The 22,689-nt window shown below is 39.1% G+C and overlaps 1 protein-coding gene and 1 non-coding gene across 2 annotated transcripts in view; both read right to left on the reverse strand.

The window, feature by feature from the left end:
* The window catches only part of LOC100296832 (short coiled-coil protein), a 45,585-nt gene that overhangs the window by 19,469 nt on the left and 3,427 nt on the right, over nucleotides 1–22,689 (reverse strand). The window lies entirely within an intron of this gene.
* Nucleotides 9,596–9,668, reverse strand: TRNAG-CCC (transfer RNA glycine (anticodon CCC)). The gene has a single exon. It is a non-coding gene; the product is annotated as a tRNA-Gly (tRNA).

The raw sequence follows: 22,689 nt of genomic DNA on the forward strand, positions 1-22,689 counted from the left end.
TCACCACCACCTGTATGTTCACTTACCTCTGATAACTTCCTAAGGATAAATTTCGAGAAATAGAATGACTGGATCCAAGAACACAGGTATGTTTAAGACTCTTGAGACAGATTCTCAAATTGCTTTCTGGAAAGATTGCATCAATTTGTAATTCTCACAACTGCCTTTTAAAATGAAGATCGTTATTCCCATTTAACAAATCAGATAATCAAGGCTAAGAGAAGATTAAGAAATGTGTTCCAAGTCGCTGCCAAAGTTGGACTTTGAATCCAGCTGTAAAGTTATTATTCCATTCCATTTCAAATTTACTTCGGGGGTCAGGTTTACCACCCCCCACCCCCCGCCCCCGCACCAAATTTATGCCAAAGCTACAAACAACTGGCCTGATTTCTTTTTTTTTTTTAATGTCAGTATCATGAAAGACCAAAGAACATGCAAGGAAAAACAACTGGGAACTTTTTTAGATTAAAGGGGACTAAAGAGACATGTAGTGTGTGATCCTTCATTAGAGACTGGGTTTTGGGGAAAGTTGAGAACATTTAAATGTGGACTGTATATTAGACAATAGTATTGCATTAATGTTAATTTTGCAAATGTGATAACTATCTTGTGATTTTATAAGCAGAACGTCCTTATTCTTAAAAGATACATATTGAAATATTAGAATTGAAGTGTCATGTCTGCAATGAACTCTCAAATGGTTCAGAAAAAGAAAAAAGAAGCAAAGCAAAAAAGAAATATGGAAAAAGAAAGAAAAGAAAAGAAATATACATAGGGGAAGAGAAAAGAGAGAGAGAGGGAGAGAGAGAAAGAAAACTTGGCACATTTGGTGAATCTTGGTGGAGAGTATATGGGTGTTCACTTTACTATTCTTGCAACTTTTCTGAAAGTTCTAAATTTTGCAAAATGATATGCTGCTGAATAAAAATGGATACCAAAACATGGCATTGGTATTGGATCTTTAAGATGATTTCTAAAGATGTGAAGACTTTGCACAGGTTTGCTCTAAAGAGAGCTCAGTACCCTCTACAGTCAGGGGACCCTAAAGAATTTCTCCCATCGAGCCAATTTTTTGACTGTTGAATAATTGCTGCTGACTCATTTGCTTGTGGTCCCTGGATTTTGTAGTTTAGTCCTGCGGTTGTTGTTGTCTTGGTGATTAGCAATCCCTTCGTAATTAACTCCGGATTTTGTGTGTCTTCTTTTTCCATCCCAGGAGGCAATTATAACTCATCCCTGGGAGGACCATGGCTATGGGCATGAAGCAGTGAGAAAGGATAGGATTCTTTCTTATATTTTTATTTCTTTTCTTTTTCATTAACTAGCCATATTGGTCATAAATAGGTTGAGGGAAAATTAAAGTCTTAAGGTATAATGCATTTTTCTGACATACTCTATTTTCCAACCTAAAATATGCTAAACTGTGCACAGTCGTTGACAACAATAGAGATATGGATTCTGTAATAGAAGATTCCATTCTCAATTGCATAAATGTACACATCATGCTTTCCTTTTTTAGGGAAAGACTATTTTCAAATATACTATTAAAAGCAGAATTGTTGAAAAATGAAATGGCAGTCCCTTTGCTCTTGTCTAAATAAGCAGAATTTAATTTTATAGTGCTAACATTGTCATATTTCTGCAGTTGTAATAACAGTAGTGGAAAAAGAGAGTTGAGTCACCCAAATTTCTTATTGAAAAGTCACCCAAATTTCTTATTGAAACTTGGTATAAGCTAATTTCTGGAGATTTGGCATGTATAAATCTCCACGAATGCATCTTATTTCTCAGAGTTGTACTTAAGAGTAGCACTGAAATAGGGATGTAAATATCCTGGGTAATGGGTGCATTTGAACGCTGCCTATTTCAGACCCTCTGGGTTGCTTTGAGGAAGTATAAATCTCTCAGAAGATCCATCGTTCAGCTCCATGTGGTATTTTCTTCTAGTAACACCCCACTGCAGAATATTTATTGGTGAGAAAACAAGGAGGACAGTGATAAGGAATCAATGTTAATTTGGTGTGAAATATTGATTAACAAATTTAACCAAAAGACTTACATACCAGTTTGAGCTGAATTAACATTTGCTTATTTGGGGGCAGAGTGTGTAGTTGGAGTCCCAGAATTGTCACTATTTTTTTTTTTTTCCTGTTTTTTGACCGTGCTGCATGGCATGCAGGATCTTAGTTTCCCAATCAGGGATCAAACCTGTGCTTCCTGCAGTAGAAACTTGGTGTCTTAACCACTGGACTGCCAGGGAAGGCCCCAAAGTTGTTGTCAACTTTGGGGGTTTATTTCTTTATTATATTATATTTATTAGTTTAAACATTTATTTCTTTATTATATATTTATTAATTTTAACTTCTTACTTTGAAATAATTAACATTTACAGATGAGTCTCATCTAGAAAACAAAATAATATGAAGGTCTTTGGTACATCTTTCACTCAGATTTACCAGTTGTTAACATTTTGCAAGCACTTTATCACTTTATCCCTCTCTCTCTTCTCCTCTCTCTGTAAATATTTATACATATTTATATATATACTTATATTTATAAAGATATACTTTGTGTATATATTTAATTGTATTCATTATTATTATTGGTTTCTAAACCATCTGAAAATGGTAGAAAGTGAAGAAGAACTAAAGAGCCTCTTGATGAAAGTGAAAGAGGAGAGTGAAAAAGTTGGCTTAAAGCTCAACATTCAGAAAACTGAGATCATGGCATCCGGTCCCATCAGTTCATGGCAAATAGATGGGGAAACAGTGGAAACAGTGTCAGACTTTATTTTTTTGGGCTCCAAAATCACTGCAGATGGAAATTAAAAGACGCTTACTGCGTCTATGAAATTAAAAGACGCTTACTCCTTGGAAGAAAACTTATCACCAACCTAGACAGCATATTCAAAAGCAGAGACATTACTTTGCCAACAAAGGTCCATCTAGTCAAGGCTATGGTTTTTCCTGTGGTCATGTATGGATGTGAGAGTTGGACTATAAAGAAAGCTGAGCACCAAAGAACTGATGCTTTTGAACTGTGGTGTTGGAGAAGACTCTTGAGAGTCCCTTGGACTGCAAGGAGATCCAACCAGTCCATCCTAAAGGAGATCAGTCCTGGGTGTTCATTGGAAGGATTGATGTTTTAGCTGAAACTCCAATACTTTGGCCACCTGATGTGAAGAGCTGACTCATTGGAAAAGACCCTGAGGCTGGGAAAGATTGAGGGCAGGAGGAGAAGGGGACGACGGAGGGTGAGATGGTTGGATGGCATCACTGACTCGATGGACATGGGTTTGGATGGACTCTGGGAGTTGGTGATGGACAGGGAGGCCTGGCTCGCTGGAGTTCATGGGGTCACAAAGAGTCGGACACGACTGAGCGACTCAACTGAACTGAACTGAAACCATCTGAGAATAAGTCACAGACCTTGTGCCCCTTTTCCCCTTAAATAATTCAGTGTGTATTTCTTAAGAAGAGGGACATTCCTCCATCAACAGATGAATGGATAAAGATGTGTATATATTCCATACAGACAATGGAATACTACTCAGCCATAAAAAAGAATGAAATAATGCCATTTGTAGCAACATGGATACAACCACAGATTATCACTCTAATGAAGTAACTCAGAAAGAAAAAGACAACTACTATATGGTATCATTTATATGTGGAATCTAAAATATGACACAAATGAACTTATCTACAAAACAGAAACAGACTCACAGACATAGAAAGCTTCAGTCGTGTCCGACTCTGTGCGACCCCATAGACGGCAGCCCACCAGGCTCCCCCGTCCCTGGGATTCTCCAGCCAAGAACACTGGAGTGGGTTGCCATTTCCTTCTCCAATGCATGAAAGTGAAAAGTGAAAGTGAAGTCCCTCAGTCGTGTCCGACTCTTTGCGACCCCATGAACTGCAGCCTACCAGGCTTCTCCGTCCATGGGATTTTCCAGGCAAGTGTACTGGAGTGGGGCGCCATTGCTTTCTCCCCAGATATAGAGAACAGACTGTCAATTGCCAACAGGGAGAAGGATGAGGAGGAATGAACTGGGAGTTTGGGATTAGCAGATATAAACTAGTATATATAGGATAGATAAACAACAAGGTCCTACTGTATAGCACACAGAACTATATTCAATACTTTGTAATAAACAATAATAAAAAAGAATATGAAAAAGAATATGTGTATATGTATAACAGAATCACTTTGCTGTATAGCGGAAATTAACAAAATATTGTAAACCAATTATACTTCAATTAAAAAAAAAAGAACATGGACATTCTCCCTTATAACCATAGGAAAATAATCACATTCAGAAAATATAATATTGATGCAATATTATGAGCTAGTACACAGGCTTTTCATTTTGCCAATTGTCCCAATAATGTTTTTTTTTTTTTTTTTTTAGCAACTTTCCCTCCCTTTGATCTAGGATCCAATCCAGGATCATACTCCACATTTAGCAGTCATATCTTCTTTAAGCTTTTAAAATCTGGAACAACTTTTTCATTGTTCTTTGTCTTTCATGACATTGACATTTAAAAAATAGAACAGGTCAGTTGTTTAGTAGAATATCCCTCAATTTAGGTTTGCATGTTTCTTCAGCCATAGATTCAAGTTGGGCATGTTTGGTAGAAACATCAGAGAAATGACACTGTGTGCTTTCCAGTGCATAAGATCAGGAGGTCAGCTTGTCCCGTTACTGATGTAGTTAACTTGAATTACTTGGTTAAGGAAGTAACCCCCGCATTTCTCCATAGTAAAATGATAATTTTTCCTTTTTAATGCAATATGTCTTTGAAACTGCTACTTAATATATTACAGTTGCTAAGAGTGGTAGTGGAGACTGAACGTTGTGCACAGTTATAAATCTGGCACGAAAGCAACAAAGGTAACTTCACTATTCCAAATAAAATTTAGAAACCTGATTATAGAGGTAGCTGTTGCACATATAATCTTAGTAAGACTGTGTTCATTTCACCTGGAATGGTATTATATGGTTATTTATTCTAACACTTTAAATAAGCAATCTACTTAATAAGTTCCAACTTTGTGTCTAGTCTTACTCTCATTGGGAATACTCTTGGGTGTAGACAATATAAATATAGTTCTGTTCAATTGCAATTATACTTTATATGCTTATTCTAATGTGGTTTCTGGGATAGGGGATATCAACACATCTGTATTTTTCACTAAACATTTAAATAAAACAATTGAACACATCTTTCTTACTGTCTACCTGAGAAATCACAAAAACCAAAGTAAACATGAGTTTGATCTCAATGCAGACACCTGGAACATCTGAAAAATAACATGGGTCACAGAAATTGCTTCTGTATGTCAGTGTTTAAAAATTTTTTATTTCCTAAATGATCTCAGGCAACCATCCAGTGATGATAAACAATTATTAGAAATAACAAGGAAGCATCTCTGTTGGGTTCAGACTACCCGCAGCCCCTGTTGCACATCATTAGGGCATACCTGATGTATTTCTCTGTGTCTTCTTTTCTCTGACCACATCAAAGCCTGAAGCAAAATATAGTGATTTAAAAAGATAGACACAGTCAATGTTTTGACCCCTGACATTGGCTGCCTGCAAAACTGTGGCTGCTTCTTGTTTCTGGGGGCCCTTCTTAACAACTCTGTCTCTTAATTTCTGCCTGGCTAGAATTGCATTTCAACAGGTTCTGACTTTACTGGAATGGAGAGTAGGAAAACTGCTACCTTGGATAATGAGATTGGAATTTTAAATTTCTCTGTGTTTTTAGGACTACCTATCAGTATTATTTAAAAATAGCTTCACACATTTTTATCCCCTCCACATACAGAGAAGACAACATATAGAGTCCTTGAATTAGAATCTGTTTTCATTTTTATAAGAATGTTGGTCCCCTTTTCTTTTTTAAACATGATAAATACATCCACAACCCTCTGAAGGAGTGATACCTAGAAGCAAATAGGGGATTTACAAAGTGTTGAGCCCCATTTTGACTGGTCTGTATTAATGCCATAATTGCTCTGAAGTTTTCTGAATGAATCATAATGTTATCATAATTCATGTGTTAATATTCCTGGGTTAACGAAGCTCTATTTTTAACCTAATTATTAACCTTTAAAATGTATCTTACCTCTCAAGAGTGGATTTAGATTTCAGACCATGTATTAGTTTCCCTGGCTGTCATTGCAAATTACCACAGATTTGTGCCTTGAAACCAGCCTCATTTATTAGTTCACAGTTCTGTAGGTCAGAGGTCTGGGTACAGTATAGCTTAGGTGGGTATTCTGCTTAGGGTCTAACAATACCCAAATCAAGGTGTTGGCAGAAACTTTCAGGAAGAAAAATCCTCTCCAAGTTCATCCAGTTCAGTTCAGTTCAGTCGCTCAGTCACGTCCGACTCTTTGCGACCCCATGGAGTGCAGCACGCCACAACTCCCTGCCTATTACCAACTCGAGGAATTTGCTCAAACTCATGTCCATTGAGTCGGTGATGCCATCCAACCATCTCATCCTCTGTCGTCCCCTTCTCCTCTCACCCTCAATCTTTCCCAGCATCAGGGGCTTTTCAAATGAGTCAGTTCTTCGAATCAGGTGGCCAAAGTATTGGAGTTTCAGCTTCAGCATCAGTCTTTCCAATGAATGTTCAGGTCTGATTTCCTTTAGGACGGACTGGTTGGATCTCCTTGTAGTCCAAGGGACTCTCAAGAATCTTCTCCAACACCACAGTTCAAAAGCATCAGTTCTTCGGCACTCAGCTTTCTTTATTCATGGAGAAGGAAATGGCAACCCACTCCAGTATTCTTGCCTGGAGAATTCCATGGACAGAGGAATCTGGCAGAGTACAGTCCATTGGGTCGCAAAGAGTTGGACACGACTGAGTAATACACACACAACTTTCTTTGTAATCCAACTCTCACATCCATACATGACTACTGGAAAAACATTAGCTTTGACTACTTTGTTGGCAAAGTAATATCTCTGCTTTTTAATAAGCTGTCTAGGTTGGCCATAACTTTTCTTCCAAGGAGCAAGCTTCTTTTAATTTCATGACTGCAGTCACCATCTGTAGTGATTTTGGAGCCCCCCAAAATAAAGTCTGTCACTGTTTCCACTGTTTCCCCATCAGTAACCTCAGATATGCAGATGACACCACCCTTATGGCAGAAAGTGAAGAAGAACTAAGAGCCTCTTGAAGAAAGTGAAAGAAGAGAGTGAAAAAGTTGGTTTAAAACTCAACATTCAGAAAACTAAGATTATGACATCTGGTCCCATCACTTCTTGGCAAATAGATGGGTAAGTTCATCCAGAGGGTTGGCCAAATTTAGTTCCTTGTGATTGTAAAACTGAGGTCCTCATTTCCTCACTGGCCATGAGTCAGGGGCTAGTCTTTGCTCCTAGAGGCTGCCCACATTCCTTCTCATGCTTTCCATGTGACCCCCCACAGCAATGTCAAGTCCTTCTTATGCTTCAACTCTCTCTGGCTTTTCCTTCTGCCACATCTCTCCTCTGCTTTGAGTTAGAGGAAGTTCTCTGTTTTTAAGGACTCATGTGATCAGATTTAGCCCATACGGATAATCTAAGATAATCGCCCTATATTAAGGTCCATAAACTTAATCACATCTACAAAGTCCCTTTGGCCATGTAGCATTACATATATACTTGTTTCAATGGTGGGACATCTTTGAGAGTCCATTATTCCACCTATCACAGAGAAGAAAACAACAACAAACCAGACTGAAAATTCGTCATGAAATTGGGATTTCAAACACAGATCTCAGCAGCTTTCTTGAGTTACTATATAGCACCTACTATAAAGCATGGTACCTTTGTATGTGAATGACTTTTCGTGTTTGGCAGGTGAATATAGGAGTTTGGAGTCTTGGAGATGAACGACAGACAAGCCCAGATATTGTTCTAAAATAGATCAATTAATCAAGGACTTCGGAGTGAAGATAGGGATGAATTTGTATTGCTCCAGTCCTGGAGCTTGACTCAGACCCTGACAGAATGGCAAACCTTCTGGGAAAAGATCTGTGTGCCTTCTTGGGTCCCTCGGTGACCTCTTTAAGAACAAAATAATAGAAAATCCTCTGTAGATGTAGGAACATCTGACAAGAGGATTTTAAATGAGATTGGATATTCTCTGGTTAATACAAACATTATTTTATCTATCAGCTATATGATAAAATGTTTAAAAATCCAAGGGGACTTCCTTGGCAGTCCACTGGTTAAGACTCTGTGCTTCCACAGCAGGGTACATGGGTTCCATCCCTGGTTGAGGAACTAAGATCCTGCATGCTGCATGGTGTGGCCAAAAAAAAAAAGAAAAAATCCAATAAAATATTAATAACTACAAATGCTCATCATCATATTAATTTGGGTGAATATAGTAACAGCCAATAAAGTCACAGGAGGGTCTTCATTTGAAGAGAAGAAAAACTCAAAACATTTTTTGGTTTTGTTATTTTGGATTTTTTTCCCCTCAAAATGTACAAATAGAGGAGAGATACATGGGTTTGCAAAAGAGTCAGACACAACTTAGCAACTAAACAACATTAAAAATTAGCTCTAAGTAAATAAAAAATTTCTGATTTTGATATAGGCTAAATTAAAAGCTATTAGGTAGACCCTTTCATAGTGTAGTTATTTGTGGGGGAAACTGACTCAGAAAACCCAGCATTCATAATATATTGATAAGTAAAAGCAGAAGACTACAAAATAGCATATGCATATTAGAGTCTTTTTTATATATATACATATAAAAAAGAATATAAGGGAACTTACCAAAATGGCAACAGTGATTATCTCTAGGTAGTAAGATTATAGGTATTCAAAATTTTTTCTTTGTGTTCTTCTAAGTTTTCAAATTTTTCTCCCTTGAGAAAAATTAATTCCATAATTATTACTTCCACAATTAGAACTGTATAAAAATCAAACAACAAAAAAGAAAATCAAACTCAAGATGGAAAGAGTGAGTGGGAACCATTCAAGAACATAATTCACCATGCTCCTAAATGTATTGATCTTCAGTGTAATAGCTATTTTTCTTACCTTTGGCTGCCAAGAACCTTTTGAAATCCTTCCTATTTAGGAATTTAGGATTTTCCAATCGCATGACTATAATTCTAAATCCCCTAGTGTCAAAGACAATGGTTTATTTTCCCAGTTTGTCTTGTATCTAAGGCACAAATCTTTGATCAAGGCTCTTTGTGACCAGAGAGAGCATTAGAGATGACACTTCTCTCCAGAAGCCCATGACATAAGGAGGCAAACATCCCATGGAATCCATGGCTGAATGGCATTCACTTTTCAAAGCCAGAGGTGGCTGAAATCCTAGTGGGAACCTCCTTGGCTTGGTGATGGTGGCTATAGGATCTTCATAGGAGCAGTTCTGACATGTGGTTGGGGTCTTATCTGGGCTGTGAAGCCTCTCTGCCAGATTCTCCTGTCTTCCAGGACATTCTGTGAATTATTTAACATCCTTTCATAAATCCCACTTCTGCTGTACCCAGAATGAGGTTTTTGTTTTTGTTTTTTTTAATTTATTTATCTATTTGGCTGTGTTGGGTCTTAGTTGTGGCATGCGGCACCTTGTTCCCCAACCAGGGATCGAACCTGGGCCCACTACATTGGGAATGTGGTGTCTTGGCCACTGGACCACCAGGGAAGCCTTTAGAGTTTTGTTCACAACTAAGAACCTTGATTGTTATGTACTGAATTGTGTCTCTCAGTTCAGTTCAGTCGCTCAGCCGTGTCCGACTCTTTGCGACCCCATGAATTGCAGCACGCCAGGCCTCCCTGTCCATCACCATCTCCCGGAGTTCACTCAGACTCATGTCCATCGAGTCAGTGATGCCATCCAGCCATCTCATCGTCTGTCATCCCCTTCTCCTCCTGCCCCTAATCCCTCCCAACATCAGGGTCTTTTCCAATGAGTCAACTCTTCGCATGAGGTGGCCAAAGTATTGAAGTTTCAGCTTTAGCATCAGTCCTTCCAATGAACACCCAGGACTGATCTCCTTTAGGATGGACTGGTTGGATCTCCTTGCAGTCCACGGGACTCTCAAAAGTCTTCTCCAACACCACAGTTCAAAAGCACTAATTCTTTGGCACTCAGCTTTCTTCACAGTCCAACTCGCACATCCATACATGACTACTGGAAAAACCATAGCCTTGACTAGACGGACCCTTGTTGACAAAGTAATGTCTCTGCTTTTGAATATGCTGTCTAGGTTGGTCATAACTTTCCTTCCAAGGAGTAAGCGTTTTTTAATTTCATGGCTGCAATCACCATCTGCAGTGATTTTGGACCCCAAAAAAATAAAGTCTGTCACTGTTTCCACTGTTTCCCCATCTATTTGCCATGAAGTGATGGGACCAGATGCCATGATCTTAGTTTTCTGAATGTTGAGCTTTAAGCCAACTTTTTCACTCTCCTCTTTCACTTTCATCAAGAGGCTTTTTAGTTCCTCTTCACTTTCTGCCATAAGGGTGGTGTCATCTGCATATCTGAGGTTATTGATATTTCTTCCAGCAATCTTGATTCCAGCTTGTGCTTCCTCCAGCCCAGCATTTCTCATGATGTACTCTGCATATAAGTTCAATAAGCAGGGTGACAATATACAGCCTTGATGTACTCCTTTTCCTATTTGGAACCAGTCTGTTGTTCCATGTCTAGTTCTAACTGTTGCTTCCTGACCTGCATGTAGGTTTCTTAAGAGGCAGGTCAGGTGGTCTGGTATTCCCATCTCTTTCAGAATTTTCCAGTTTATTATGATCCACACAGTCAAAGGCTTTGGCATAGTCAATAAAGCAGAAATAGATGTTTTTCTGGAACTCTCTTGCTTTTTTGATGATCCAACAGATGTTGGCAATTTGATCTCTGCCTTTTCTAAAACCAGCTTGAACATCTGGAAGTTCACGGTTCACGTATTGCTGAAGCCTGGTTTCGAGAATTTGTGTCTCTACCCCCATTCATATGTTGAAGCCTTAACTTCCAGGACCTCAGAATGTGACTGTTTGGAGATAAGGCCTTTAAAGATTAAAACAAGCCCTTAAGGGGGTTCCCTGATGGCTCAGTGGTTAAAGAATTTGCCTGCAATCCAGGAGACAGGGTTCAATCCCTGGGTCAGGAAGACTCCCTGGAGATGGAAAATGGCAACCCATTCCAGTATTCTTGCAGGGAGAATCCCATGGACAAAGGAGCCTGGTGGGCTACATACAGTCCAAAGGGTCTCTTAGGATAAATGCTAATCCAATCTGGCTGATGTCTTTATAAGAAGAGGAAGAGACGGCAGGGCACATGCACAGAGGAAAGGCCATTTGAGGACACAAAAGGTGGCAGTCTGCAAACCAAGGAGAGACCTCAGAGGAAACCAGTCCTGTGGACACCTTGATTTAGGACTTCTAGCCTTCAGAGGAGAAGGCGATGGCACCCCACTCCAGTACTCTTGCCTGGAAAATCCCATGGACAGAGGAGCCTGGTAGGCTGCAGTCCATGGGGTCGCGAAGAGTCAGACACGACTGAGGGACTTCACTTTCACTTTTCACTTTCATGCATTGGAGAAGGAAATGGCAACCCACTCCAGTGTTCTTGCCTGGAGAATCCCAGGGACGGGGGAGCCTGGTGGGCTGCCGTCTCTGGGGTCGCACAGAGTCGGACACGACTGAAGCGACTTAGCAGCAGCAGCAGCCTTCAGAACTATGAAAAAATAAATTTGTCTTCATTAGGCCACTCAGTCCATGGTATTCCATTACGCAACTGGAGCAAACTAATACACTGACAATACAAGGATCTACAGTATTTTTAAAGAAAAAGCCCAAACCTATGCTTTATTCATGGACTCATGAAAAGCCACAGCAAAGGCCAAGAAAGTGTGTGGGCAACTGTCCAGTTACCAGGGAGACAGACTCTCAGAAATCCAACAGCAGTTAAGGCACATACAGAGAATCATAGTTCACAATCAAGGGGAGTGGGCAAGAGACAGAAGGCAAAATTCATGTCCAAAGGTCAGCATAGTACCCCACTGCGAAGGCAGGAAGAAGAGTGACCAAAGGTAAAGAGTGGGCAAGTAATGGAAGACACCAGCTCCAAAGAAAATGGATTCAAAGGCAAATGTTTTCCTTTTATTTTAAATAACATGTATTTCTTTTTATTTGGTTATAAAACATTATATGCTCCTCGTAGAACATTTGGGAAATACTAAAAAATAAATAAATAAAATTTGCACTCACACACAAATAAACCTTACCAACAAGCCTCCAACCTAGAGATAAGCACTGTTAAAATTTGGGTAGATTTCCTTCTGGTCATTTTTCTATGTATATATAACACATTAAAAAAATTCTGACTTGCATGTACTGTGTTGTCTGTTTCTGTTGTGGATCCATTTGTTTTACTTAACAATGTAGTGGGAACACTTCCCATGTCAGAGTCTTATATGAGCCTCAGGGGGTTGGTCTGTCCAGGGCCAGCAGATAGAAAGGGAATATGGCTCAACAAATTTGCAGAGATACTTGAACTTGAAAATAAGGTCAGGTCCTAAAAATAGAATAGCTTCATATTGCTTCATTCAAGGATGTCTCCCACGATCTTGTCATTTATTCACTGCTTGCTTGTGAAAAAAATGTCTCATTTTAGAAATCCATAACTCAGATATTTTTAAAAAGTCATCTTAGTGAGATTGTATTACAGTTTATTGAGTTTAGAAATTCTCTATTGATTCTGCCATCAGCCTTCCCAAGTTTTTTTTTTTTTTTTTTTTTTAAAGCAGCCTGCACTTGTCAAAAAATTACTCTAAATAGCCTGTAAACCACTTGAATTTGCCCCTTTTATGTAGTGAAATTGGTCAGTTTCCCAACAGCAAAGAAGAGAGGAAATATGGATTGGCAGTAACCAATATTACTTTTTAAACTAACAAGGTGGGCTCTCTAAAATCAGGGTTTTAGTAGGAGACGCAAGTAGTTTCAGCCTTAACTAAGGTTTTCAAACCCTGCGGGGAAAAAGAGCATTCTTTTGTTTCTGCTTTGAGTTCAGGGCTGTAATTTCTCATCTTGCTGGGCTAATCGGGGACAATGCTGACTTTTCACTAACCAGATCTAGAAGCCCCAAAGGAACACAGCTTAAATCACACCCAGTAACAAATTGGAAGCCTTTGTCCTCTGATAAGGCTGGACATTTTGTGAGATGATTATAACCTTCTGCATTTGGTCTTGAACTTGGCCTATATTTCCGTGGTTGCCTCCTGGTGAAAGCCTTTTGGATTTCCACTTCAGATAAAGCAAAGGAATCTCTGGTCTCAGATGTGTGTTGAATTGGGGAAAATATATGGAACACAAGTGTATCATTTTATTCATTTTTAAGTGTACAGTTGTATGGCCCTAAGTATATTTACATTGCTATGCAAACATCACCACCCATGTTCTCCAATACCCGCTAAACACCAACTTCCATTCCTTTTCTCCCAGCCTTTGGCAACCACCACTGTATTCTCTGTCTCAGTGAATTTGACTACTCTGCTGCTGCTGCTGCTAAGTTGCTTCAGTCGTGTCCAACTATTTGCGACCCCAGAGACGGCAGCCCACCAGGCTCCCCCTTCCCTGGGATTCTCCAGGCAAGAACACTGGAGTGGGTTGCCATTTCCTTCTCCATGAAAGGAAAAGTGAAAGTGAAGTCGTTCAGTCATGTCCGACTCTTAGCGACCCCGTGAACTGCAGCCTACCAGGCTCCTCCATCCATGGGATTTTCCAGGCAAGAGTACTGGAGTGGGGTGCCATTGCCTTCTCCGTTGACTACTCTAGGTAACTCATATAGGTAGAAGCACACAGTATTTGTCCTTTTATGACTGACTTATTTCACTTAGCATAGTGTCTTTAAGGTCTGCACATATTGTAATGTGTCAGAACTTCACTCCTTTTCAAGGCTGAATAATATTCCATTATTATTATATATACATAATATATATTATTATGTATATATGTACATATACATATATACATAATAATATATATATTATTACCCAACAGGTAAAAACAACCCAAGTATCCAAGTATCAACAGATGAATGGATAAGTGGTATATTTTGTTTATCCATTCATCTGTTGATACTTGGATACTTGGGTTGTTTTTACCTGTTGGGTATTGTGAATAACGCTGCTATGTACATGGGTTTTGAGTCCCTGCTTTCAATTCTTTTGGTCATATCTTCAGAAGTGAAATTTTTGGATCATATGGTGATTCTATGTTTACTCTTTTGAAGAACTGCCATATGAATTTTTCCAAATGATTACACTATTTTACATTCCCATCAGCTGAGAGTAAGTGTTCCAATTTCTTCAAATGTGTTTTAAAGTATCCATGTTCACATCACCAAATCATCATTTCTATCATCCCCAGGAGCTTTTAACATTTTATTTATTTATTTATTTATATTTGGCTGTGCTGGATCTTTGTTGCTGCACCTGGGCTTTTTCTACTTGCGGTGCTTGGGTTTCTCGTTGCGGTGGCTTCTCTTGTTGCAGAGCACAGGCTCTAGAACGTTTGGGCTTCAGGAGTTGCACCACACCAGCTCAGTAGTTGTGGTGCATGGCCTTAGTTGGCATGTGGCATGTGGGAGCTTCCCAGATCAGGGATTGAACCACTGTCCCCTGCATTGGCAGGTGGATTCTTAACCACTGGACCACTAAGGAAATCCCCAAAAAGCTTTTTAAAAAATGGCTGCCAAACTCTACTGTGGATAAGAATAACCCAAAAAGTGTGTTAAAGTGCTGATTACTGCCCTCATCTTGGATCTTCTCATTCAGTAGGTCTTCAGGTAGCTCGGGAATCTGCATTTTCATACAGTTGTCCCAGGTAGTTCTCATGCAGGTGGGTCTATGTGTTATGATTTGAGAAAAACTGAGATAAAAGTTATAAACTCAGAAGTGATTCCCTCAGGAGCCAAAGCTTAAAGTTTTACCTCTTCTTGAATTCGACTCACTTTGATATGTTAGTGAATTTTAGGTCTGTGCTTGAGTGACTGTATGCAGTCAATGTAGGGAAATTTGATTTCAAGACTTCAGGACAAAAAGTCTTGTAGAAGTTACTTCCTGACTTTTTCAGCTGTCTACATTTTAATCATCTTACATTTTCTCCTGTTTTTTTCTGTATTTTCCAAATTTCCAACATTAGACATGCATTACTTTTATTATTAGAAAAATGCTTCTCAAATCACTGAACCAAAGAAAAAATTTTTAAAGGTTCAAATATTTCCTCTGTGAAGTTTTTTCTTCCCACTTCCCTTCCCCCCAACTCATATAAATCACTCTATGTCCACGCTTTCCTGACGTTTGGTTTATAACTTTTCTAGACTATATCTCTCATTGAATGACAGTGGTTGCACTTAATAGAAACTTCAGACAGGAGGCTGATTTGTCTCTTTAACATGGCCACAGTCTCTTTAACAGGGCTGTACAAGTGAGAGGAATAAACGCTGGAGGCGGGAACATTGGATACTTTCCATCTGCTAACCCCAAACTCCCAATCCATCCCTCCCCACTACTTCCTCTACCCCACCTCTTGGCAAGTTCTCTATGTCTGTTTCTGTTTCATAGACAAGTTCATCTGTGTCCTAGTTTGGATTCCACATATAAGTGATATCGTATGGCATTTGTCTTTCTCTTTCTGACTTCAGTATTTTATTCTTTCTGATGGTATTATCAATTGAACTGTTTTCTTAATTTCACCTTTTGATGGTTCATTACAAGTGTAGTAATATACTTGGTTTTTGTAAATTGATCTTGTATTTTGCAATCTATCTGAACTCATTAGTTATAATAGTTTTTTTAGTGGATTATTCAGGAATTTTTGTATCAAAGGTGTTATCTGTGAATGCACATTGTTTTACTTCTTCCTTTCCAATCTAGATGCCGTTTCTTTCTTTTTGTTGCCTAACTGCCCTTGCTCAACCCACTCCAGTATTCTGCCTGGGAAATCCCACAGGCAGAGGAGACTGGCGGGGTATAGTCCATGGAGTCACAAAGAGTTGGACTCCACCGACCACAACAACACAATGTACAACAACTTCCGTTGCTAGAACCTCCAGTACAACGTTGAATACAAGTGGCTATAGCAAATATTCTTCTCTTATTCATAATCCTAGGAAGAAAGCAGCTGGTCTTTTGCCATTAAATGTGATATTTGCTGTTGGTTTTTTATTATGCCCTTTATCAAGTTGAGAAAGCTCCCTTCTATTCCTAGTGTGCTATATTTGTTTTTTTTTTTTATTTTTCTGGTCATGAAAGAGTGTTGGATTTTGTCAAAAGCTTTTCTATGTTTATGGAGATGATCATGTGGCTTTTGTTTTTTATTCTATTGATGTGGTGTATTATTACATTAATTGGGTTTTTAGATATTAAACCTTGTATTGGGATAAATCCTGCTTAGTCATGGTGTATAATTCTTTTTACATGTTGCTAGGTTTGGTTTGTTGAGAAGTTTTGCATCAGTATTGATAAGAGATATTGGTCTGTGATTTTTCTTTTCATGCAGTGTCTTTAATCTGACTATGTGCTGTGTGCTTAGTCGCTCAGTCATGTCCAACTTTTTGTGACCCTATGGACTGTAGCCCGCCAGGCTCCTCTGGCCATGGCGATGCTCCAGGCAAGAACACTGGAGTGGGTTGCAATGCCCTCCTCCAGGGGATCTTCCCAACCTAGGGATTGAACCCAGGTCTCTCTCATTGCAGGCAGAGCCTTTACTATCTGAGCCACAAGGGAAGACCTTTATCTGACTACAGGGTTGGGATAATTCTGGGCTCATAGAATGAGTTAAGAATTGTATCTTCCTCTTTCATTTCCTGAAAGATCTTGAGAAGGATTGGTATTAATTGTTCTTTAAATGTTTGATAGAAATTATCAGTGAACCCTTTTGGTTCTGGATGTCTCTTTGTTGACAAGTTTTTGATAACTGATTCAATCTCCTTGCTAGTTATAGGCCTACTGAGAATATTTTTTTTTTCTTGGATCCACATGGGTAGTTTGTGTCAGTCTAGGAATTTTTCCGTTTCATCTAAGTTATCTAATTTATTGGCTATAATTATTTTTATTTCTTTAAAATTCTTATCTCTGTAAAGTTGGTATTAATTTCTCCGTTTTTATTTCCAATTCTAGCTATTTCAGTCATCTCTATTTTTTTCTTGGTCAGTCTATCTAAAGATATGTCAAATTTGTTAATCTTTCAAACAACCAGTTTTTGGTTTCATTGATTTTGGCTTTGTTTTTCTTTTTTTCAATTTCATTAATTTCCACTCTAATTTTTATTGCTCCTTTCCTTCTGCATGCTTTAGGTTTAGTTTGCTCTTCTTTTTCACAGTATCTTGAGATGGACTGTAAGGTTACTGATTTGAGATCATTCTTGATTTTTCTTGTAAGGCAGGTCTGATCGCAACACATTTTCTCAGTTTTTGTTTATTCCTAACTGCCTCTTGAGAAACCTATATGCAGGTCAGGAAGCAACAGTTAGAACTGGACATGGACCAACAGACTGGTTCCAAATAGGAAAAGGAGTACGTCAAGGCAGTATATTGTGACCCTGCTTATTTAACTTATATGTAGAGTACATCAGGAGAAACGCTGGGCTGGAAGAAGTACAAGCTGGAATCAAGATTGCTGGAAGAAATATCAATAACCTCAGATATGCAGATGACACCACCCTTATGGCAGAAAGTGAAGAGGAACTAAAAAGCCTCTTGAAAGTGAAAGAGGACAGTGAAAAAGTTGGCTTAAAGTTCAACATTCAGAAAATGAAAATCATGGCATCTGGTCCCATCGTTTCATGGGAAATAGATGGGGAAACAGTGGAAACAGTGTCAGACTTTATTTTTGGGGCCTCCAAAATCACTGCAGATGGTGACTGCAGCCATGAAATTAAAAGACGCTTACTCCTTGGAAGGAAAGTTATGACCAACCTAGATAGCATATTCAAAAGCAGAGACATTACTTTGTCAACAAAGGTCCGTCTAGTCAAGGCTATGGTTTTTCCGGTAGTCATGTATGGATGTGAGAGTTTGACTGTGAAGAAAGCTGAGCGCCGAAGAATTGATGCTTTTGAACTGTGGTGTTGGAGAAGACTCTTGAGAGTCCCTTGGACTGCAAGGAGATCCAACCAGTCCATTCTGAAGGAGATCAGCCCTGGGATTTCTTGGAAGGAATGAAACTCCAGTACTTTGGAAGCTGAAACTCCAGTACTTTGGCCACCTCATGTGAAGAGCTGACTCATTGGAAAAAACTCTGATGCTGGGAGGGATTGGGGGCAGGAGGAGAAGGGGATGACAGAGGATGAGATGGCTGGATGGCATCACCGGCTCGATGGATGTGAGTTTGAGTGAACTCCGGGAGTTGGTGATAGACAGGGAGGCCTGGCATGCTGCAATTCATGGGGTTGCAAAGAGTTGCACACGACTGAGCTACTGAACTGAACTGAACTGAACTGAAGTGTTAGTCAGTCAGTCATGTCCAACTCTTTGTGGCCCCATGGACTATAGCCCACCAGGCCCCTCTGTCCATGGAATTCTCCAGGCAGGAACACTGAAGTGGGTTGCCATTCCCTTCTCCAGGGGATCTTCCCGACCCAGGGATTGAACCCATGCCTCTTGCATTGTAGGCTGATTCTTTACTGTCTGAGCCACTCAGGGAATGTCTTTATTTCACCTTTATTTAAAAAATTAGCTTTACTAAATATAGTATTATTGTTGGCAGTTTTTTCTTTGAGCACTTTAAATATGGTTCCTACCTTCCCGCCCCAAACTCAGGAGCTTGTTGCTTATTATTGGTATTTGCTTGTTTATTTTTTTAGTGACCGACTGGATTATTTTAGTGAAGTTTATTCTGTTCCACCTTCCCCTGTGTCCCAGTTATGTGAAGTCTCTGATGTTGATCTTTAGGGAGTGCAGCCAATGGTATGCCCAAAGTCACCCTATGATGACAGTAGTTTTGGCTGGACTCTCTTTGACAGTTTCTTTCCCTCACTATACCCAACTGTTAAGCTCCATTAATTACCAGTGCCATGCAGCTCTTTGACCAGGGATGCAACCCATGCCCCCTGCAGTGGAAGCATGGAGTCCTAACCACTGGACCACCAGGGAATCCTCACTAGCTGACTCTTTATTGTTTTCAACAATGTCTTGGGGTATAAATTTTCTCCACAGACTGATCCCATTAATCTGCATCCTTTCAAAGTATACTTCTTGAAGTAAGTGCTTGAGATTTGTTCTCATCCTAGAAGGGCTCCTCCCAGTTGTCTCCTCCCCTGTTGTCTCTAGGAAATCAGCCAGACTGCAGTTTAGCCTAGATCTTCAATGACTCTACCAATTTCCTTCCAATTAACTTCCACCACAACCTCCACTATTTGAGAATGCCCTAGGCTTAAACTTCCCACATTTCTGTCACAAATGAAGTCAAATCCTTTAGGGAGAGATTCAGAGCTCGCTGTATAATAGCCTATCTCTCCCCCCAGGGAAAATTTCTGAGCCATGGCTCTGGAATTGTGGGTAGAAACAATGGGGTGTTTCTCCTTGAATGACACCCCCACTTTAGGAGCTGAGCCTTTGGTGTAAGAGGGCAGAAGCCTCAGGACTTCTCAGCTTATGGCTCCCCCATGGAGCCTCTGCCTTATAAGCTGGGGCAAGGGGAACTGGGGCTCCAGTTTTCTCAACAGTGCTTCATCCATAATAGAACTTCCATCTCATGAATGAGAGCTAATGAAAAAAGAAAGTCCCTGCATGCTCAGTCGCTAAGTTGCGTCTGACTCTTTGTGTCCCCATGGACTGTAGCCCACCAGGCTCTGTCCAAGCCAAGAATACTGGAGTGGGCCACTGTTTTACTCAAGGGGATCTTCCCAACTCAGGGACTGAACTCGCTGTACTTGTCTAGAACTTAGCCTCAGCAGCAGGTAGCTGGGGACAGGGTAAGAAATTCTCACATCCAACCCCTTCCCAGATGCTAAGTAACCCTTGGACTAGGAGCTGGGGAATGTCCTGTACACTCAGCTACAGCAGCCTGGGATGGAATTTCCATCTTACTAAGCTGGAAAAGGGGAGGGAGAGAGCAGAGTATTGGTCCAAGTACCACAGCCTCTATCTGTCCTTTCCAAGTTTTAGTTGATTTTTCTGAATAAATGTCTCTTCATTTGCTGTATGCCCTTCGAACTGTCCCCAGAGGCTCTGGACAAGTGTTATTAAAAATGAGTTTTGCCAGTTTCTCTGCGGAAGGGTCTATGGAACTCTTCATATTGTCATGCTAGAAGTGGTAATCTTTGCCTTTGATTTTCACATTAATTCACGATTACTGGTTTTATGTATTTTCTTCTTTAGGTGAAAGTAAGGTATTGAATTGTATCTGGTATCAAATAATACTATAGGTTAAATTATCTTGATAAACCAATAGATCAGTCTGAAGAATTTCCATGAAAAAAGGAACCGTAACTAATCAGTTTTCAAGGAAAGAGAACCATACACAGAACATAGTTTCTAGGTGATTGACTCACTGTATCACAATGGATTATACTTTTTAAAAAATAGAACATATGTTTAAATATTAGAATATTTGATTGAGTTGATTTAGTCATTATTATGCCAAATGCACCCATGAAGGAACAGATCCACAATTACTGATTCAGCACAAAAGTTAAAAAAATTTTAACTCTCTTTACTTCTTACATAACCACCCAGTTTGGCTTCTCTTCCCACCTTTTATTTACCTTCTTTTGAGATAAAACTTTAACAACCAATTTATTTAATGGTTTGACTTATTCTGCAGACTTGTTGAATAGCCAATTTTGCAGATATATTTTTCAGGAAGAATTTTTTTTTTTTTCAGGAAGAACTGTTATTTTAATAACATGAATTCTTTCCAACAGTGATAATGGCAGACATTCTGCCTGGACAATGAGTTTTGAATAGTTTGCAATGGGGGAGCAAGATTGAATTTGTAGGATTTATGTACCCTGAAGGTATATAAAACCTACTCACTGTTCTCTCCTTATCAAAGATGATCAAAATCTCATTCTGTTTTAGTTTTCTCTACTGTTAACAAACCTATTCCTGAGGTCTCTAGCTCATATACTATTTTTTAAAATCAGAGACTATAAAGGAAGGACAGGATTACCATTTCTCTGGTTCTTTGGGAGCATAGTCCTATGGCATGAGATCATGAATTAATTTATCATAAGTGGTTACTTTTCAGTTCAAGTTATTATTGATCATATGTTTGAAATAAATACCAACCAATGTCAATGGGGTCACAAAGAGTTGGAAATGACTTAGCAAATGAACAGCATCAACAACAGCAAAAGCACTTATAGCTATTGTAACTATACTAGTAAATATAACTGAATGTCCCAAATCTCCAAAGACAAAGTCTCCCCTGAGACATATTCCAGCAGAAATAAGAGAATGCAGTTGGCCGTCTGGATCTGTAGGTCCACATCCACAGATTCAACCAATCCCAGATTTGTAGATGTGAAACCTGTGGATACAGAGGGACAACTGTACTGTACCATTTTATATGAGGGATTTAAACATCCATGGATTTAGATATCTACTGCGGAGTCCTGGAACTGATCCCCGTGGATATCATGTATGACTGCATACAATTTTCTAAGATTGCTTCCCAGAAACAATGTAAGGTTAATATCACCCCTTTTGCTGGGTAAGAAGAACTCATGCCAGTTATGTGGCTTTTGATTCTGAGATTTCGCCTTTGACACATCAAATTCCCTAGGGAATTTCCTTCAGCGCTAATGTTGGGGGATATATATATATGTCTGTGTATCTTATAGGTATGGAGATATACATATATATATGTATATGGATATATATATACGCATATATCCACATATATATACACAAAACAAACAAGGAAATAAATACCAAATCTCAGTGCAAAATCTTTTTTAAAAAGTAGATTTCTACTGGGATCAAACTCTCTGGTGAAGTGGTTTGTAGGCAACAAAAGCCTCTAGAGAATCGCTATTTCCTTTTAAAAATTTTGTTGTTGTTGTTAAGGCTCCAAAAATCACCCTCTTAATGTGTTTTTGAAAAAATAAATTGGTAACAAATTTCAGTGTTTTAAAATTCTATTAAAATGCCAACTGCTTTCTTTCAGGCACAGCTGAGTTTGTTTCAGCCTCCGGAGTGGTACTAATTTTCATTATTTGCAATGCAAGCATTCACACTTACAGTAAATTATCGGCACACAGTTATATTTAAAGTGAATATTATTTAAGTATTGAAGGGTATGGAATTATATTCATTGAAACATAATTAAAGTACAGAGACATATAATAATAAGTTGGTGGAAGTATGTGCAATAATAATTCAAGGTAATCACTGCATTATGATTGTGTTGCAGATTAGAACAGAATATAATGAAGTCTCCATTTAATTAGTGCACTTTAATTCTGAGGCAGATTAGAAGCAAAGGGTACTTTAGAGAAGTGCCAGTTCCTATTCTTACTGGAGAAACAGGTGAAGATGATGTTCTGAAAAGACTCTAATTTGAGTTTAGAAGTAGCCAGTGAAATGAGATATATAATTTTAACCTCTTACTCCATCACTCTGTTGTATGTACACAGGATAGAACTCTATGTTAAGACTGTGCAAACAATTCTTGAGTGGAGCACCTGATTACCTGTTTCCCAATCAAGCCCATCTA

The sequence above is a fragment of the Bos taurus genome, chromosome X (genome assembly GCF_002263795.3).
Source record: "Bos taurus isolate L1 Dominette 01449 registration number 42190680 breed Hereford chromosome X, ARS-UCD2.0, whole genome shotgun sequence".
Lineage (NCBI taxonomy): Eukaryota > Metazoa > Chordata > Mammalia > Artiodactyla > Bovidae > Bos > Bos taurus.